The sequence below is a fragment of the Hibiscus syriacus genome, unplaced genomic scaffold (genome assembly GCF_006381635.1).
Source record: "Hibiscus syriacus cultivar Baekdansim isolate YM2019G1 unplaced genomic scaffold, ASM638163v2 tig00110945_pilon, whole genome shotgun sequence".
Classification (NCBI taxonomy): Eukaryota; Viridiplantae; Streptophyta; class Magnoliopsida; order Malvales; family Malvaceae; genus Hibiscus; species Hibiscus syriacus.
Window position 1 is genome coordinate 1,817,960 of NW_024062926.1, and position 21,600 is coordinate 1,839,559.

Sequence of the window (21,600 nt, forward strand, 5' to 3'; positions counted from 1 at the left end):
AAAATTTTATTTAGAATAAAAATAAAATTAAAAATTTAAATTATTTAAAATAATCACAAAAAGTCCTAAAATTCCAAAAATTTGGTTTGCCCTTGTCTATATTACTCCCTTTGCTAACAAGCTAGCATAACGAGGCTACCCCCAAAACATTGCGCAAGGTTGAGTGTTTCAATCTCCACCCAGATCTCATAGGAGCTCGTGAAAGGAGGAGCATATTTAAAAAAAAATCTTTTTGAGACAGCTTGTGAATGGCAGCTTATCGTCAATGGCCGATCAGTAGGGTCAGTGGTCGGGCGAGTGATTGATGGTCGGCAGACGGCAATGGACGGCAATGGCAGCAAAGGGTGGAAGCCGGCGTGGTATAAGGATTGAAATTATGTTTTTTAAAGTTTTGGGTTTTTATAATATTTCTGAAAATTTTGGGTTTTTTTTAAAAAATATTATTAAGTTTTTTTAATTTTAAAATTATCTAAACTCGACACATGTCACTTAACGAGTTTTTTAACGGTCGTTATGTTCCGAACACTTAAAATATTATCGTTAGTGACATTAGACACTTGTATAATTAAAAAAATAGTTTAAGTACCTTTGAGAAAAATAATATAATTTAATCATTTATTTTATAATTATAGCTATTTGTTTATTAGAGGATTGGCAGATCTGTCAAAACTATAATGGTAGTCACTCAGCTTTTAGAATACTTCCGTTTTGGTCACTTAACTATAATGATAAGGCTTCATTTGATCGAAGATTAACTTACCTTGGCCCCGTTTGCACTTTCATCTTTCCCTCTCCATAAAAAAACCTTCAACATGGTTGATTTATTCTCCTTATGATAGCTTTAGGAAGAAGGAAGTGCCTTCACCAAACACATTATGTTGAGCTTTGCAAAGAATGAATTGTATGAAAGAAAGGCATTAGCATGGTACCCTGAATTTGCAGAAGCCTGATGGTGCTGATGGCGTATCGATGTTGAGCTTTACTGGGATTGCAGTTGATTGCCTTGCTGGTCTGCTGGAATGAAGTAAGGCGCCAGGGTATCGGAAACATCGACTTTGCTAAGTCCAACGACTCTATAGCGAGGTACCTAGCTGATCGAATATGACCTTGATTCGACTGATTTTTCATAAATTTTGCTGGACTAGACTCTTAGGTGGCAAGGCCACTCTGCCATTGTTGAAAGATAAGCTTTAATGTTGAATGCTTGTGTAGCACATTTCTGCTGCCTGAACTATATGACCTATTCTATAGTCCCCAAATTGCATCCCCTTACTCTATTATATGCATGGTAGATATATTTGGCCTTTTAACTCTGTTAAACCGACTCCATACCTGTTGGCCTTGGTTGCCTTCAACAGGGAAAGTTTAGCTTCAACCATTATTATTATTTATGTCGTTTGTCGTTTTTTCTTCCCAAAATGAATTTAACAGGTACTGCTAAATTAAATTTTGATGAAAACAAAGCTTTTGAGAGAGGAAAGGTTAATGGTATTCCATGTATATTGTCTCATCTTGAAAGAGAAAGGAAGCACAATCTTCACCGGGGACAGTTCAAATCTCTGATGGATTCGGAGGCTTTAACCCTATCAGCCTCCTGATTTTGTCTTCCTCTGTGTCTTCCAGGATTCCCTTGACAACAAAACATGTTTCAGAACCAAGCATTGAAACCAGAAACAAAACATGATCATATTCCATTAAAAGGTCCCTTCACTGTGCATTTTTGCAGATATGGTCCTACTATACTTTGACAAGAAAATCCCCGTACCTGCCAAACAATTTCATACGGACTCAAACAGATTTTTCCATATTTGTCAAGAAACGCGTTCATTTGGGGATTTACCACAGGCTTCCTTGATTGAAGATGTTATTACAAACATCAACTTAGTCACTATACCAACATTCAAAGCCCAGAATCTGTCATCGTTAACGTTTTCTTAATCTATTTTTCTGTTGAACTAATCCCATTTTCGTTTTGAAAAAGAGAAGAAAACTTGCAAGTAAGTTCATCGTACTCATCCTTGACAACAACGTATATGAAGACACCTCCGAGCACTGCGTAAACAATGTAAACTGACCTGAGAACTCAAATCAAGGAGAAAGGTCAATGAAAGGTTTAATCATCTATAATTGAAGGGTCAAATACTCAAATTAGGGTTTTAATCCTGTAGGATCCTTTTGGGTTTTTTCTTCCTCGACAAGGCAAATTGTTTTATTAATATAGAGGTTTATTTTGAGATCTAGACATTTGTTATAGTGTTCAATAAACTTATCACATTGATGTGATGAATTTTAATAAATAATATTTTTATTTAAATTAATCATGTCGAAATGACAAGTTTTAATAAAATATAATTCTTTTATTAAATTTTATCACATCGAAGTAAAAAGTTTGAATAAAATATATTTTTTATTGAAACTCGTCACTTTGACGTAGGAGTATACAAAAAGATCCAATCCGTTGATCAAATGATCTGATCCGAAAATTCGGTATCTGATTCATTTTTTGATTTTTGGATATTTCGGATCGAATATCCAAAAAAATTTCGAATAATCTAATCGGATATGGATCAAATAAATTTTAATTTTAGATTATCCGAAAATCAGAAGAAAAAAAAATTGGGCACTTAGATTTTAGATATCCTTTAGCCCAATAAATAAGTTACCCACCAACCCATTAAAACTCTAACTTAATAAAAAATAAGATATTTAATTATTTAATGTGTGTGGATAATTAAATATATAAAAATATATATAATAGAAGTATTAAATAAGTTATATTAAATCATAAATTTTAGAATTTAAAATTTAAAATATTTTTTTTCAAATTAATTTTTAAATTTGAATTCGGATATTTGAATATTTTCATTTGATTTTTTTCAAAGAAGATACGAATCACTATTTTTGATATCTAAAATTTTGTGATATATAAAATTATACACCCTATCTCAACGTAACAAATTTCAAGTCACTAATAAATATTACAGATCCCTAAATAAATTTCTATATGCTTTATTAGGCTAACTGTTTGCCACCTCCTTTTGGTGCGGTGGGAAGTGTTGCAAATGGGCAGGGACCGAGCTACGTGTACTGTAAAGTGAGGGAGAGTCATGCCCATAGTTTTTGGGTTTAATCATGTTTAGGTCCTTCCTAATTTTGAAGATAAACAAATTAAGCATTAGCTCTCTAAATTTATGTGTTTTACGTTCTCTTGATTTTGAAATTAAGTGAATTAGATCCTAACTCTCTGTTTTTATTTAAAAATATTTGAGTAAACTATACATTTAGTACCTAAACTATTAGTTTTGAATTTGTTTTAGTATCTAAACTTTTACTTTCTTTTTCAAAATCATACATAACGTTTAATTTTTATTTCATTTCAATATCTCACCGTTAAAAACTTAACGGGTTTAATTCATAAACTATCAATTTTGGTGTGTTTAGTACCCAAATTTTCAATTTTTTTCAAAAACTAATGTTGAATTTTGAATATGATATTAAAATGAAATAAAAACTAAACTTTAAGAATGAATTTAAAAAATTAAAAGTTTAAATACTAAAATGAATCAATATTAATAGTTTAGGTATTACACACATAATTTGCCCAAATATTTTTACGTCTCTCTTTTAACTTTGAACTTAGCCAAAGAAAAGTCCTCCATCGCTAATTGTGAATGACTCCTTTTATATAATAAATTTAAGAATAAAAAATTAAGGAAGAAAATGAGTGAACTCATGGGTAAAAGAGATTATTATTATTTTTTATAAAATTTTGATTTGAGTAGCTTTGTTTAAAGGATGTATGGATAATTGGCTAAGTGTCGTAATGTTTTTTTTTCTTAAAACAAAAACGATTTTATTTTTTAGAAAATTAATTTTTCGAATCGCTTTAACTTGGAGTCAACATCGACTTTAAGTTAGGTAAGTCGAATACCTAAAAAATCTTTTAAAACATTTTTTAAAGACGAAAGTTGTTTGCGTTTATCAAAGACTCATTTTAAGTTCATAAGTTGATTAAAACTGGTACTATTGTCGTGGCAATGGAAATTAAAAAATTCAAATGAAAAATTATCTTGCGATCTATTTTATTGGTCATTGATTAATTCGTTTCGAATTATAAAAGAATATTTCTTATTTTGAGAAGAGATCACCGTATTTGCACATCCTCTAATGGGAAGTCTATCTCATCTATCTCTTTTCTATATGAGAATATTCCCTTTTTGTTTAGAACCACACATTGAACATGAATCGAATAAAATTGAATCAAACAACATATCAAAAACAACCACATTGTCATTATTAAAACAAAATAATGATTTAACCATTGTTTCTTTTTTTTAATGAAAGCAAATTTGATTTATTTCAAGTTTGTTTTTTGTTCGAATGTCGTCTTGAATCGTGTTACTTCTAACAAGTTATACTTTTTATGCCCATTTTACAAAAGACGTTCTTGAAAATAGATACGAGTATAAAAATGTATAAATGATTGGTATAGAATATAAATGCATTTTACCATTTTAAACAACAATGATAAAAAAGATATACGTTACTAACATATAACAATATAAAAGCTAAAATAAAATGAAATAAGAAAACAAGGGTTGAATCCAAAAAATTCTAAAATAAAATGAAATAGGAAATTACAAGGGTTATCTTGCATTAGGACCATTTTATTTTATATGGTAATCAAACCAAGGCAGTGAATAAAATATTAACCTAGCAAAATATCAAGGGTCTATAGCAGTAATTGAGCATGTTTCTTATAACAAAATACGTAGGATCGAAATGCAATGAGCTATAAAATGACGAATGAGATGAGGAATTTAACCAAAACACCACAACAGGCATACAGTAACTACAATATAAACAGAATAAGTGTAGAGCTGGAAAAAAGTCATTGCATTTAGTGACTGAAATGAAAAGAGTACAAAGGCTGAAGAATAAAAACTGGGGTTAACCCATGCACTCAAACACGCTTTTCCTCTCTGAAACGACACCGTATGGTGCTTATATAGCCAAGACTAAAGCCAAAAATGACTCTCTTTCCCCATTTCCTCATTTTTCAGTTTCTTACCTAAAAGAGAAATTTGCTTTCTCTCCAAACTCTTTCCCTTCCCCTTCCCCCACCGTGGAGATGAGTCGTTCATCTCATGACACCGTGAATCATTGGCCACGGTTGGGCTATTGAACGCAAAACACCCCTTTTGGAACCCCAGAGACTCTATCTCGAACACTAAACCTCTTTTCGTGTCCTTTCTAAACCCTAGACCCCCTAAAAATCCCAAAACAGAACCTTTGAGACGTCTGCCACTGTTACTGTCACTGTTGTGGCAGAGGAGACATAGCAGAGGCGCACGAACAATTTAGTTATTCATAAAATGACGTGGCTCTCGGCGATGATGAGCGGGATGTGTGGGGACCAAATCTGAGCATGTAGAGACCGGAGAAGTCACGACCGACGCGTCTGAGAGCTCACGGGCTCGAGCGTGTATCCAACGCGTCAGGGAATCCACGGTGGAGCTTCATCGACGGCGGCGACTGATATGATGTTTAGGGTAAAACCCTAATCTCGATAAATCTGGGTCGTTGGTATGAAATAGATCCAACGGCTGATGAGTGACTACGCCGTGATCTCATTTGGGGTTATGAGAAACTCTAAAGACCCCCTAATCTGGACCGCTGGATTGGTTCAGATACAACGGGTCTGATAAGGCAGCGCTGTATATGATCTCAATAGGGTTTCAGAGGCACGTACAATCTGAGCCATCGGTTTCCCTCAATAACTGAGAAGCTAGGGGCAAAACCCTAGCCTCTTTAGTCTCGGATGCGGGCTTCTATTGAGTTTCTTGGTTTGGTCTTTGCAAATAAGACTTCATGGACTTTGTTTTTGATTTGTAATTCATGTGTATATATTTTTTTTCTGCTGAATAATAATAATAAATAAATAATAAGTGTTAGTGTTTATTATTATTACTATTTAATAGTTGAAACTTATATATATTCATATAATATAATTTTAAAAAAGAAACGTAGCAATTAGTCATTAAACGTACATATATATCTATACTTAATTAAAATAAGATTTTTTTACTGAAATATCCTTATGACAAGTAATAATTACTTGTCAGACATATTTTCTCCAAATTTTACCGATCTAGTACTCTTTTTGACAAGGTGCGGATCGTCATCCGTGCCTTTGCGGGGTTTTGTCTGAGCTGGTGCCACATCATGAAAGACGCAGATGGTCATCCGCGTCTTATCCTAACTGGCTGTCACGGACTTAATCGAGCCCAAGTTCGTGACATTGCGTTACGTAAGGACAGACGTAAATCATCATCTGTGTCTTTTTGGAGTTTTTGACACGCGCTAATAAGGTGCAGATCACCATTCGCGCCTTTCATTAATATCCCAACCGTTCACACCTCTTACATTTATTGGAAATTCGAGTAACCCCCTCAACTCTTTCTATAAATATCCCTCTCCTCTTCATTCAAACACAAACCAAACACAAACATCCAAACTCTCTCAAATCTCAAACCCTCTAAAATTCTCTCAAAGTTTAAATTCTATTAAGAAGATAAAATATTTTATTGTATTATATTAAATTAATAATTTTATTAAATTTTATTATATTAACTTTTTATTAATTTTTTAGTTATAAAATGGAAGGCGGTTTACTACATTTAGATGACTATCATATCTCTAGGCATTTTGTTGATACGGTAACAATTTTAAATTATATTTTAATTTTAATTATGTTTAATATTTTATTTATTTAATTTGTTTAGTATTAGTTTATATTTTAATTTCTATAATATTTATTAAATTAGGAGAGAGACCGTATATTAGATCCCTTCATTCGTAATATTAAGTTAGAGATACCTACCCGTGTATGGTCGTATTTAGTCAAGGCTGGATTCGGTTACGTAGCAAAATATGAAGGCACTGTAACCTTGAATCCAACCTTATTTCCTCATTGGTTGAGCGGTGGAGACCAGAGGCACACACATTCCATCTTCCGTGTGGAGAGTGTACAATTACGCTAGAGGATGTTTCCATGCTTTTGGGGCTTCCGGTAGATGGAGATGTGATTTCTGGGGTGGCGCATGGTGAATGACATTCATTGTGCAATGAGTATCTTGGAGGTGTCCCACCTAATTTCAACGGTGGTCAAATTTCGTTAAATTGGTTGGATGCAACTTTCAAGCATTTGGGTGGCAACGCCTCCGAGGAGAAGGTTAAAATGTATGCACGAGCTTGCATACTATAACTCATAGGAGGGCTCTTGATGCCGGACAAATCGCCCAACCAAGTTCATTGTATGTGGTTGTGTCACCTTGTCGATTTTCATCATGCTAGCACACTGAGTTGGGGCTCCGCAGTTTTGGCAATTCTGTATAGAAAAATGTGTCGAGCTACTAACTATAGAAAAAATGTTATCGGCGGATGTCTCCTTCTGCTCCATCTTGGGCGTGGTATCACATGCCATTTTTATGTCCGGTGGTGAAAAACCCGTTAGTTTTCCCGTTATTATTGAGGTAATTACAATACTGATTTCATATATTGATAATTTTATTTAGTATAAAATAAAAATTATTTCATTGAATAGGTGGTCAAGTGCAAGAAAATATCATTGGGATTTACTTAATTAATTGGAAGAATTAGGCTACTAATTGATCAGAAGGCTGACACAGATGTATGTATTTAAATAAAAAAATGCACTTTTAATTATCGGGAACCGTTCATACTTTCCGAGGAAGCACGAGGCGAGAGCATTCATCGACGTCGACAAAGACGTCCACCGTCACAACATCATCGTCCCCCGACTTGTGGACGGAGAGTAGGTGCTTCCGGCTCGTCCTCAACTGCAGCACTGAAACCTTCACAGCAGCCACTGTTGTATATTCCGCAGTCGTTTCAGATGGCACCACATCTATATCAGATGGCATCGCAGCCGTTTCATATGCCACTGTAGCCAGGTAGATGCCGTCGCTTCCATACCAAATGTCGCCACCGCCATAGAGTTATATGATCTCTCCTGGCGGATATTATAGTTCCATGTTTGCATATCCAACTTGAGGTACATAAGCTAGTTATTTGGCGAGTGAAGCTTCACCACATGCACAGACACATCCTGTACAATTTTCGCACTCATCGATGTCGTTTTCACAGTTTTCTATTAGCGGTGGGATAGTTAGTCATACACCTTTAGGGTAATTATTCTATGGAGGTGCTACATCGTCATTCGTCCCTCATCAACAAAATGTATCTGCTCCTGATGATGATGATGAGAGTGAGGAGTCAGAACAAGTTATACGAAGAAATCCTCCTCGAGACAGACAACCACTGCCCTGCGAAACACATTCAAGACGTAGACATCGATATAGTCATACACTTCAATATTTTTTTATTTACCAACAATTGTAAATTTTTTATTTAATTATTTACTTTTTATTACTTAATTTATTTTGTTTGTTAATTTTTTATTACTTAATTGTTCGAATGTTTTTATTATTTAGTGTTTTTTAAATTTTTTTGTTGTATCGTTTTCTTGTTTAATTAATCGGTGATGCTCAAATGACATTAATTGATGTAATCGTATCATTCCTTGTTCTTTCCTCGCAATTCGTGAAACATGGACTCAAATGTTTCAGGTAGTAGTTCGTAACCTAAGCATCAAATGTAGAACTTAATAACTTTGTTTCCATAAAAAATGAAAATGATTGAGAAATAAAAAATAGCATTTTGAATATCTTCCCTTGGAGCTTGAAGGCATCGTGTCAAATGGGTACTGCACATATTGCTGCGTCGAGGGCATCTCATTATTTAGGTCAAAGAAATTGGCAGATGAATGCCTTCCCCTTGAACTGGACGCGATGTTGCCATACGGATTGTTTGTGGAGCCACCTCGGTACAGATCGTAAGAAGTTGGTGATGAATGTCTCCCCATTGAACTTGATGAGATGACACCATGATGTGGATTTCTCATTAACAAGTTAAAATTACATATTACTTGAGTTGGGCTTTCAACTCGATCGGGTTGTTGAGCCAGCCCATAGTGGGAGCATAGACATACAACGAACAACACGCACTTCAAAATTTTTTGCATACATATCTGTATCGGCGTCTAAATAATGATTTTGAGAATCAATCATCATAGCAACATCGTCATCGTTGGATAGTTCGAACGCTGTATAAGTTAACAGAAATACTACGATTGGAAATCTGTATTGAAGTGAGGACAGTTGTTGAAAACATTTTGATATTTCGATATAACAAATTAAGTTAAATGAATTTTAAGATTTTCCAAAATATTTTCTAAGTATATTCGATATAATTATTCGAATATCAAAATATTACTCCAAATCTTTCAAATGTCATTTTTTAATCCTTACTCAAGTATAAAATTAAGGAACCGTTTCAAAGCCAAAAATCCAGATTGTCCAGAGGGAACCGATTCCCCCCCAAGGGGGTACCAATTCCCCATGTGTAACGGTCAAAATATTTGAATTTTACACTTAGGGAATCGATTCCCTATGAGAGGGTACCGATTCCCCCCACTCTCAAGTTGTTTTATTAATTGATTTCACACTAAAACGGCTCCATTGACTCCACTAATCATCCCCAACGTTCAGAATCAATTGAAGGAGTATTTAAACAAGCTTAGAAGCCATTGATCAATAACTAGAAACAACAATCAACAAGAATCAAGAGAGAATCAAAGAGAAAGCATCAAACCTCAAGTTTGAGCATTTTCAAGTCTATTTCATTCAATATTCATTTTTGCTTTCAAGAACACTTTTTGTGCGCAATTGTATTATTCTTGAGTGTTCTTTCTTTGTTCTAGAATTGTGCAAACAATCCACCTTGTGAGAATTTCCTTGTAAGTTTGCGAATTTGTAATATTGTCATTGAGAAAGAGTGTTCTCAACAATTGAGGTACATTCTTGAGGGAGTTGTAAGGTTATCTTTTTGGCCTCAAAATAAAGAACAAATTAGTGAATTTGTTGGAAAATCCTTCGTGTGGATAGCTAAGGTAGTGGACATAGACTTTGGTTGAGAAAGTCGAACCACTTTAAATCGCTGTGCAATTACTTTCAATTTTCTGCAAAAACTTCCACCAAAATTTTAATTGCCAATTCACCCCCTCTTGGCTGATTCCATCGATCGATTAACTCAACAATTGGCATCAGAGCTTGACTCATTTGAAGGTCTAATTGCCTCTTGAGTAGATCCGAGAAGATTTACATCGATAATCAAGTCATCAATGGCCTCCACTTCAAACTTCGACTCTGGTCTCGATTCGATGCCCGTCAACAAGCCTCCTTTCTTCAATGGAGCTAAATATGCCTATTGGAAGAATAAGATGATGTATTTCATTCAAGCAAGTGACATAGGAGCATGTAATGTTGTAGAAGACGGATATATCAAGCCTCTCACTCGTCCAAGATTGTGGAGTGAAGGAGAGACAAGAATGCTTCAGCTCAACTCCAAAGCCATCCATATCATATTACTTTGTAAAATTATTTTGAAATTATTTTAAGATTAAAACTTCATTTTACACTTGAGTAAGGATTAAAAAATGACATTTGAAAGATTTGGAGTAATATTTTGATATTCGAATAATTATATCGAATATAATTAGAAAATATTTTGGAAAATCTTAAAATTCATTTAACTTAATTTGTTATATCGAAATATAAAAATGTTTTCAACAATCTCCCCCTTTTTGATATAACAAAACATTTTAGTAATTTTAAGATTTTGAAATCAAGTTTGAAATTACTCCCCATTACTCTAACACTTCTCCCTTTTAAAACACTTGTCCCCCTTTTTGTTAAATCAAAAAGACCTTTAAATGATTTTAAACAAGGTTTTGAAAAACATTAGCTAATTGATTTTAAAGCTTTATGTTGCTAAGATCACAATCAAGAGAAATATTAGCCATTAGTTTCATAAGCAATATTCATAAACAATGTGACTTGGAAATATTGGTCATACATCTAACATGATGTAAATGATGCAATAATGAATAAATTTAACCAAACCAAATATATATAAATATAAGTTCAAACTTCCATAAACCATCAAACAAATTCAAACATCCAACAATCACAATCTAAAACATTCAAAAAGTTGAAACAATAAGTTTGAAGATTTTATCTAATAAAGCTAAGCAAGAAACAAGGCCTAATCGTCCATCGTTGGATCAAGAGGAGATAATTGTGTCCAAATATTGGTCACATCACGTGAAAGTGCATCGACCCTCTGGTCCAAATAGTAGAAACGACATTTCATCGTCTCGTTGGTAGCAGTCAGATTAGAATCGATGGATGCGAGCCTTATATCAAGATTCTCCATAAGTGATCGGAAGTATGGAGGCACTTGATCTTCTTGCTGTGCTTGTTCCTCGTACTGCTATGGCTCTTCTTTGGCTTCATCGGCTTCCGGAGGTTGCTCATGGGTACGAACCCAAAGACCAGTTTCTTCATTGATTTTCCATCCCGATTTAGTTAAAGAGAATAAGTTGATTTGGTTTTTGAGTGGAAAAGAGGCATCAATACCAACTCTAAGCCCGACCTTTTTAAACAGATTACTTAGAATACAACCGTAAACTAAAGATGAACATAATTTCTTATTGGGAACAATATCTACGGTTTCGACAAGTTCAACAAAGATAATATGTGGAAGGTTGATTTTGAGATTATTTTGAACACAAAGTAGCCAAAGTAGATCTAAGGCTCGAAGAGTAGAGTAACGACCTCTGGATGGTCGAAACCACCAAGAGATCATTAAATGAAGAAAACGGTCATGAAGATCTAAAACACTCGCACTATCCCTTCGTTTATACTGAGATCCTACCGTTAGTTTTTCATTATCTAACCCGTCATTATCTAATCCTAATGCTTTGGCAATGTATTCCGAGTTAAGATGAAAGAATCATCCTAGAAGATAGGATCGGATTCCTATGGTTGCAGTTTTATCCCGGTTTTGAATGCAAACGACATTAGAGTAGAAGATACAAACGAGTTGGTGATAAACTATTGGTTCAAGCTAGAAGAGTTTATCAAATTTCCACTCTTGTAGGATAGGAAGATATCGAAAATTGATGTCTAACATGACTTGAAGAGATGGGATTCGTTCTTCCCTGATTTTGTAAGACTCAAAGTATTGGCAAAATCTAACGTAGAGATTTTGTCTACGACCAGGTTCATTAAAGCACGAATTACGAATGGTCATATTTGGATCATCGAGATTAGGATTAGGAATTTGTTGGATAGGTGGAGGATTTGGAGGTGAGTTTGGAGGTTGGTTAGAACGACTAGAGGAAGGTCTAGAACATTTGTGAGACATGATTTAAAATAATCGGAATGGAAAGAATAAACTGCAATTTTAAAACACATGTATCCAATATAATCAATCCCAAAACTCAATTGAGTCCTCAATATTTCAAGGTTCTCTAAAACAATCCTAATGGGGAAAGTTTTGAAAACTATTGAAAAATAAAGTTTTGAAAAACAATATACGTATAGTTTTCATAATAACAACATAATTAAATCAAAAGCACAAATTTTGAAATTAATTAAAGATTTTTTTTTTAATTTCAAAAATTCAAAAAAATAATTGAAAAATTTGAGATTTTGATTAAATTAGTTGTAAAATCTAGTTTCTAAACATTAAACAATCAATGCCCGATCACTATTTCAATCTAGAACTAATTAAAACTAGTCCTATGTTCAAAAATTGATAAAATAGAAGTTTTAGAAAAATACCTTGAAGATTTTCAGATTTTGTGAGAATATTATGATTTTTGCACTAGTTTGATGATTCCAATAGGTTTAGGAGATAATATTTGAAGTAATTCCGATTAGAAATCGATGTTTTGAAGCAAAGTGGAGATTTAGGAGAAAGAAAGAGTGAATGGCGGCAAGGAAAGAAGAAAAGGGTTTGAGTGAAATAGGATGTTCTGGCTGTGTTATATCGAGAACCCCCAGGGGGTATCGATTCCCCTTCGGGGGGAATCGGTTCCCCTTCAGGGGGGGAATCGGTTCCCCTTCAAAGGGGGAATTGGTTCCCCTTCAGGAGGGTATCGATTCCCTCTGCACCAAAATGCTAAAATCTGATTTTTAAACACTCAAAATGCTAAATTAATTTGCTCTAGTGGTATTAGCAACTCATATATTGAAAATTAATCATGTTCAATCAAACAATTTTATCTTTAAACTACATTTGAACATAAAATTAATTTTCTCTAAAAATTATAAACTCCCCCTAACTAATAGCAAAGAAGGCAATAAAAAATTATTATTATTATTATTATTATAAGTATTTTTCATTTATTCTTAAAAGTGCTAAAATTAATTTAAACACTAAGTGAGGAAAGACAGTTAAACCTAATTCTCTCCTAAGTGTCCAAAATCTTTCTTTATCTAAAGGTTTTGTAAAGATATCCGCTAATTGATGCAAAGCATCAACAAATTCTAGAACTATATCTTCCTTAGCGACATGGTCTCTAATGAAGTGATGTCTAATTTCAATATGCTTAGTTCTAGAGTGTTGGATGGGATTTTTAGTGAGACAAATAGCACTAGTATTGTCACACTTGATAGGAATGGTACCTACTTCAATTCCATAATCAAAAAGTTGTTGTTTCATCCAAAAAACTTGTGCACAACAACTACCGGCTGAAATATATTCCGCTTCAGTGGTAGATAACGCAACACAATTTTGTTTCTTTGAAAACCAAGAAATCAGCATATTTCCAAGGAATTGGCAAGTACCGGATGTTCTTTTCCTATCTAATTTGCAACCTCCATAATCCGCATCAGAGAAGGCATGCAAGCTAAAGCTAGAGTCTCTAGGATACCAAAGTCCTAAACTAGGAGTTTCCTTAAGGTATCTAAAGATTCTCTTAACAGCTAGTAAATGTGATTCCTTAGGACATGATTGAAATCTAGCACATAAGCAAACACTAAACATAATGTCCAGTCTACTTGCAGTTAAATAAAGCAAAGAGCCAATCATTGACCTATATAATTTATCATCCATACATTTACCTCCTTCATCTTTGTCAAGCTTTGTAGATGAGCTCATTGGAGTGTTATGAGGTTTCCCATTTTCTAGTCCAAACTTCTTGAGCATATCTTTGACGTACTTAGCTTGATTGATGAAAATGCCATATTTTCTTTGCTTGATTTGGAGTCCCAAGAAAAATGAGAGCTCCCCCATCATGCTCATCTCGAATTCACTTTGCATTTGCTTAGAAAATTCTTGGCAAAGAACATCATTAGTAGAACCAAAAATTATATCATCACCATAAATTTGAACTACTAATAAATCTTTACCTTTATACTTAAAAAACAATGTAGTGTCAACCTTCCATTTTGAAAAACCTTTTTCAATTAAAAAATTTGACAATCTTTCATACCAAGCTCTAAGAGCTTGTTTTAAACCATAAAGCGCTTTTGTCAATTTAAGAACATGATTTAGAAATTTTGAATCTTCAAAACCAGGAGGTTGTTCCACATACACTTCTTCTTTTATAAAACCATTTAAAAATGCACTTTTAACATCTATTTGATATAATTTAAATTCATGAAAACATGCAAATACTAATAACTTTCTAATTGCTTCCATCCTAGCTACGGGAGCGTATGTTTCATCATAGTCTATGCCCTATTCTCAGTGTACCCTTGAGCAACAAGTCTAGCCTTGTTTCTCACTATATTACCACTTTCATCAAGCTTATTTCTAAATACCCATCTAGTTCCTACAGTAGATTTATTACTAGGCCTTTCAACTAATGTCCATACTTTACTTCTCTCAAATTGATTTAACTCTTCTTGTATAGCCATAATCCAATGTTCATCATTTAATGCTTCTTTAATATTCTTAGGCTCTATGCATGAGATAAATGCAACATAATTACAAATATTTCTAAGAGAAGATCGAGTTGTTACCCCTTTGGATGGATCACCTATTATTTCACCATCATTGACATAGTTGTATTCCCTTGGGTAAGATAATTCCCTTTCTTCAATGGTTGGATTCTCGAGGGGATCATGAATTTCCTCATCTTTGGTTTCTTCCTTTGATGATGGTTCTCCACTGTCATGTCCAACGTCATTTATGTTTATAATGCCTACATCATCATTCATACAATAATCATTCCTCGGAAGGGGATTATCATCGAAAACAACATGTATAGACTCTTCTACAACTAAAGTTCTTTTATTAAATACTTGATAAGCTTTAGAATTTAAAGAATAACCCAGAAAAATTTCTTCATCACTTTTATCATCAAATTTGCCAAGATTGTCTTTACTGTTGTTTAAAATAAAACATTTACATCCAAAAGGATGAAAATAGCTAATATTAGGCTTTTTATTTTTAAAAAGTTCATATGGAGTTTTCTTCAAAATACGCCTAATCATTACTCGATTAATAACATAGCAATCAGTATTTGTGGCTTCCGCCCAAAAATATTTTGGCAAATTATTTTCACAAAGCATGATTCTAGCCATTTCTTCTAAAGTTCAATTTTCCTCTCAATAACTCCATTTTGTTGAGGGGTTCTAGGTGCTGAAAAATTATGGTTAATACCATTAGAATTACAAAATTCAATAAATCCAAGATTTTCAAATTCAGTTCCATGATCATTTCTAACACTAGTTATAGAGTAACCTTTTTCGTTTTGGATTACTTTTGAAAACGTGATGAATTTTTCTAATGTTTCATCTTTAGTACTTAAAAATAGAACCCAAGTATATCTAGAATAGTCATCTACCAAGACAAATGCATATTGTTTTCCACCCAAGCTAGTAGTCTTAGATGGCCCAAAAAGATCTAAATAGATCAATTATAATACTCTACTAGTGGATACTTCATTAATGGATTTAAAAGAAACTCGTTTTTTTCCTTTAGCACAAGCATCACATATTTTATCATTATCAAATTTTAGTTTAGGCAACCCTCGAACTAAATCTCATTGAATTAACCGTTGCAAACACTCATAATATAATATCCTAGTCTCCTATGCCATAACCAACTATCATGCTCATCCTTAGCAACTAGGCATAAATTAGTCATATCTATGGAATCTAAATGCACCATGTACATGTTTCCTATTCTATGACCAACAAGCATAATCCGATTAGATGCAATGTCAATGACTTTACAACCATTAATATCAAACATGACATTGAATCCTTTATCGCACAATTGACTAATACTCAATATATTATGCTTTAATCCATTCACATATAAAACATTCTTAATTTGTATGGAAGATGTATTACCTATAGTGCCTATACCTTCAATGTGACCTTTTGAGTTATCACCAAAAGTCATCTCTCCTCCATTTTTGGCGTTGAGCTCTATGAACCGGCTTTTGTCACCGGTTATGTGTCTTGAACATCTACTATCAAGGTACCATGGGTTTGAATTTGTTTCCCGTGCCTTGTAGCAATGCTCCTTTTCCTAAAAACATAGATTAATTTTTTATTTTTGGTACCCAAATTCTTTTGGGTCCATATTCATTAGTTTCTAAAATCCTAGTCCCCTTAGGTATCCATTTGTGTAGGATATCCTTATCTTTAGTAGTAATGAGTTCTTTAGGAACCCATATACTTCTAACGATTTTTCCATTAGAGGTTCTTTGGGGACCTCTATGATTGTAGTTTCTAAAACTTTTTCTAACAAAGTTGGTTTTTGAATTTTCTCCTTTTTTCAAAATATTTTGATCCAAATTTATCAAAAGAAGCTTTAAGGTCATCAATTTCCTTTTGATGATCATCATTGGCTCTTGAAGTAAATTTTACAAATCATAAATTTTATTTTCAAACTATTCTAGTTTGATTTGTAAATCTTTGATTTTACTTTCAATATCATTGTTGGTCTTGGATATGAGATTATTTTCATTTTTCAATTTTGAAATATCATTTTTTGTATTTTAAAAACAATTTCTCATAATTTGAAGCTAACCCATTATATTCCTCCAATAACTCATCATAAGATAAATCATCTAAATCAAATGAGTTAAAGGTTACCTTAGAATCTTCCTCGAATGCCATCAAGCACAAGTTTGCTACTTCTTGGTCCTCTTCATCGAAACATTCTTCATCACTCCATGTAGCCATGTGAGCCTTGTGCTTATTCTTTGATTGACCCTTTCTCTTCAATTATGGGCAATCATATTTGACATGCCTCAGTTTCTTGCATTCGTAGCAAATGATCGGGTCCTTCTCTTTTGGTTCATTTTTGAAGCCTTCATTTCGTTTGAATTTTCTTCCTCGGTTAGGCCTCATCATTTTTCTGAACCGTTTGGCAAACAATACCATTTCCTCGTCATTGTCATCTTCATCCGAATCACTCTCATCTTTTGTGGATTTGAGAGCAACTCTAATGTTTTTCTTCTTCTCCTTCTTCTTTGGTGTCTCGTCAATATTATCGAGGTCCACCTAATCTTCAAGCATCATTTCATGAGTGAGGAGGGAATCGATTGGCTCTTCAAGGGTTAAGGACTTTAGGTTCTTAGCCTCAATGATTGCCGTCTTCTTTGATTGCCACAATTTTGGAAGCGAGTAAACTAACTTCCTCACAAGCTTTTCGTTTGGAATGATCTCTCCATATGATTTGAGACCATTGACAATCGTTGAAAATCTATCCGTCATAGCTTTGATATCTTCATTTTGTTTCATCCTGAAATTTTCATAGGTATGTGTTAGAAGACTAATTTTAGATTCTTTTACCTCGTCGGTGACTTCATGAGTGACTTGTAGTTTATCCCATATTTCTTTGGCGGTTGTACAAGATGAAACTCTTCCATATTCATCTGGTCCAAGAGCACAAAATATGATATGGATGACTTTGAAGTTGAGCTGGAACATTCTTGTCTCTCATTCACTCCACAATTTTGGATGAGTGAGAGGCTTGATATATCCGTCTTCTACAGCATTCCATGCTCCCATGTCACTTGCTTGAATGAAATACATCATCCTATTCTTCCAATAGGCATAGTTAGCTCCATTGAAGAAATGAGGCTTGTTGATGGGCATCGAATCGAGACCGGAGTCGAAGTTTGAAGTGGAGGCCATTGATGACTTAATTATCGATGTAACTCTTCCCGAATCTACTCAAGAGGCTATTAGACCTTCAAATGAGTCAAGCTCTGATGCTAATTGTTGAGTTAATCGATCGATTAACTCAACAATAGTCTTCTAGTACTTCCAACATGAATCTTTCTTGAAATTTTCGTTATCAGCTCCTCAAGAGTTATGTTTCTATTGAAGGATATTCTGACATAATGATTTGATGCGAACTCGACGCCGATTTCATCTTCCCGAATTTCTCAATCATAGTAAACAATAGCTGAAATACACATCATTCTGGGAGTTTGAAAGATTGAGAGTCTTATATATGCAAAAACAATAGCTGAAATACGCCTAATTAAATAAGTAGTATATGAATTAAAATATAAACTAATAAAAAAATTAAAAACTTTCACAATAATTTAGATATATAAATTTATATTGTTATCGTATCGGCAAAAATGTCTCGAGGTATGTTCCCACTTTCTAATTTTACAACCGCAAAAAATTATACAAAATAATTAGTACAATAATTTTTTTTTCAAATAATCATATATAAAATAAATATAATATAATAAAAAATAATTTTACCTTACAACAAAAAATCGAAAGAATTGGTGAAGCAAAAATAGAAGGAATTGATGTGGTGATGTTTGCATAGAAGGAGTGTTATTTATAGGGGAGGGGAAAGTTTAAAGGCTGAGCTTTTCGGGTGGAACCAATAATGGAAGGCGCGGATGGTGTTCCGCGTCTTACTGACGCGTGTCAAATGCCTCAAAAAGGCGTAGATGGCGATTCACGCCTTTCATGACGTGGCGCCAGCTCGGACGAAACCCCGGAAAGGAACGAATCATCATCCGCGCCTTGTCAGAAAGGATGATAGATCAGTAAAATTAAGAGAAATGGTGCTTTACAAATAATTATTTCCTGTCAGGGTGATATTTCGATAAAATCGCCAACTAAATAATGCAATTTCAAATAAGAAAACAAATAATAAGAAAACACTAATTAGTATAATTAATAAAATACTAAATTAAAATTGAAAATTGGGACTCAGACAAAAATATAATGTCTATTCTAAGAAAAGCGTAATTGTTCGAACTCTAATAATCTAGAGAGAAGAGAATAATATTATGAAAGTGGGCCAATTAATGATATTATGAAAGTGGAGTGACCAAATTAAATTATATGAGATAAATTCCACATTAATTTGAACATAATAAAGGGATCAAAATCATAATTTAACCCGATCGAAGATACATACTATATGCTTGACAGTTTTGGGTTTTTAATCCAAAAATCAATTTCATGTTTCAGACACAGTCTAATATGAAAATGTAAGATAAAAAGTTATGGTTATATGGGAAAATTTTACGTTACTTTTGGGAAGCAACAAAGAGCTCTTCATTTCTTGCACCCTTGAGATTATCAACTCCCAGTTTAAGCAAGAAAGTTCTCCAATGCAATCTTCCCTCGGATGGAACTCCATTATCATCAATGAAAACCCAGAATTTTGTTGGTTTTCTTATATATAAACAATGACAAAATAAACTAACCAACCATGAATGCAAATGCATACAAGTTCGGCAATACATGCACATACGATTGACGTGCGACCCTATTGAAAGAAGCTTGTAAAGTGTCATTCCTTTGAGAACCGTTACTTGGGTTCATAAAGTCAGAACATCAACATCACTAACGCACGTACACATACACGCATGCATGCATACGTACATATGTTTGATAATACATGGTCATATCGAAAAGTACCTCTCAAGGAGAATGTTTCCGGTGAAGTTGGAGACGAGTATACACAGCAACATGGTCGTTTCTTGTTTCAAGTATATGTATGTTTGAATGTAATTTTTTTACTACTGTTATTTTTTGTTGGATTACATATACATAGCCCTAGGGGGGCTTAATAGCAATGGTTTTAACTGATCATCGTAAGCAGGGCCGGCTCAAGGGGATCACCTTGAACAACTGTTATGGGCCCTCAATTTTTTTGTATTTATAATTAAGGTCCCTAATTTTTTATATTTATAATTAGGCCCCTAATTTTTATATTTTCATAAAATTTTAGTTTTTGACCCCCTTGTTTCATTTCTCTTATTAATTCATCTAATTTTGAATTAGATTTAACTAATTTTTTATATTTATAATTAGGCCCCCTAATTCTTATAAGTTCATAAAATGTTTAGTTTTTGACCCTCTTTTTCCATTTATCTTATTTATTCATTCAATTTTAAATTAAATTTAATCATATTTTTCTTTTTTTTCAAATCTTACTCTTCAATTTATCAAATATTCTTTAATTTTTAGTCTTCTTCATTTTCAATCTAACAATAAAATAATATACAGTTCTTTTTATTTATTTATTATTCAAAATCTAGCTATATATCATACATGCATTCAATTTTTTATATTTATTCTCTTTTAGTTGTATTTAAGGTGTTTTCATAATAAGATAATAAAAATAATATACTTTCACAAAATTTAATCATTTTTCTATGATTTATTTATGTAATACTAAATTAATTGTTTAAAATAATGAAATATACTTTAATTTTATAATGACATATTTTTGAGTTTTTGCTCAGGGCCCCGAAAATGTCTGGGATAACTCTGTTCATAAGCTAATTAACCCTGTAAAACATGAGGATCATACAATGTCCATAAGTTTGATGGTGTAGAGCTGGTAATTCACTGGTAATTTGGATCAGTGTTGGACTAATTCAAAGAGGCTCTACCCCTTAGTCGGTTTCCGAGGGAAGGTCCTAATAAATTGCAATAAAGTTGTCTTTGCATTATAAAAATTGATTTATAATGAGCGATTGGTTTATGAAAAAATGATTTAATCAATTAACGAACTTTTGTTAACACTTTTAATAATTTAAATGTAAGAATATCATTAATATTTATTTTTTTAATACAAGAGAAAGAAGACTAAAAACTAGTCTAGTAATGTAGGAAAACTAGCTTGCTGCATAGAGCCATCAGCCTGGGAAATGGTGGCGTATTCCACAGGAGCATGAAACCAGACAAAACTAGACAGTAGTGACCAAGCCAATTGAGCCAAAGCGTACACTTCCTGGGTAAGTGACGAAACGAGACACATCAATCTTTATTAAGAGTAATCTTGATATGCGGCAGAAGAGAAGACACTCCCTACACCCTTGAGGCTTTTCCCAACAATTTTACAGCCTCCAGGTTATTCGACTCAATAATTATCCTACGCACACCCTTATTCCAAGCAATTTTTAGCCCCTCATGGATGCCTCAAAGTTCCGCATCAAGGATCAAACATCATTGTATAGACCTGGAGAAATTCGATATCCACTTTCTCAACTGTGAGGAAGTAACTACATTGAAGAAATGTAAAACGAAGATGCATATCATTTATTGAACAATACCACTGCTTATATACAAGAGATTATAGCCACTATAACTACTCATAACAGCTAACAACTAACAGTTAATAACTGCCCCTATCAACTTCCTAACTGCACACATC

General features: G+C 33.4%; 1 pseudogene; it reads right to left on the reverse strand.

Annotated features, from left to right (window-relative positions):
• Positions 1-1,551: 1,551 nt before the first annotated feature.
• Positions 1,552-19,909, reverse strand: LOC120148005 (annotated as a pseudogene).
• Between the last annotated feature and the right edge of the window lie 1,691 nt (positions 19,910-21,600).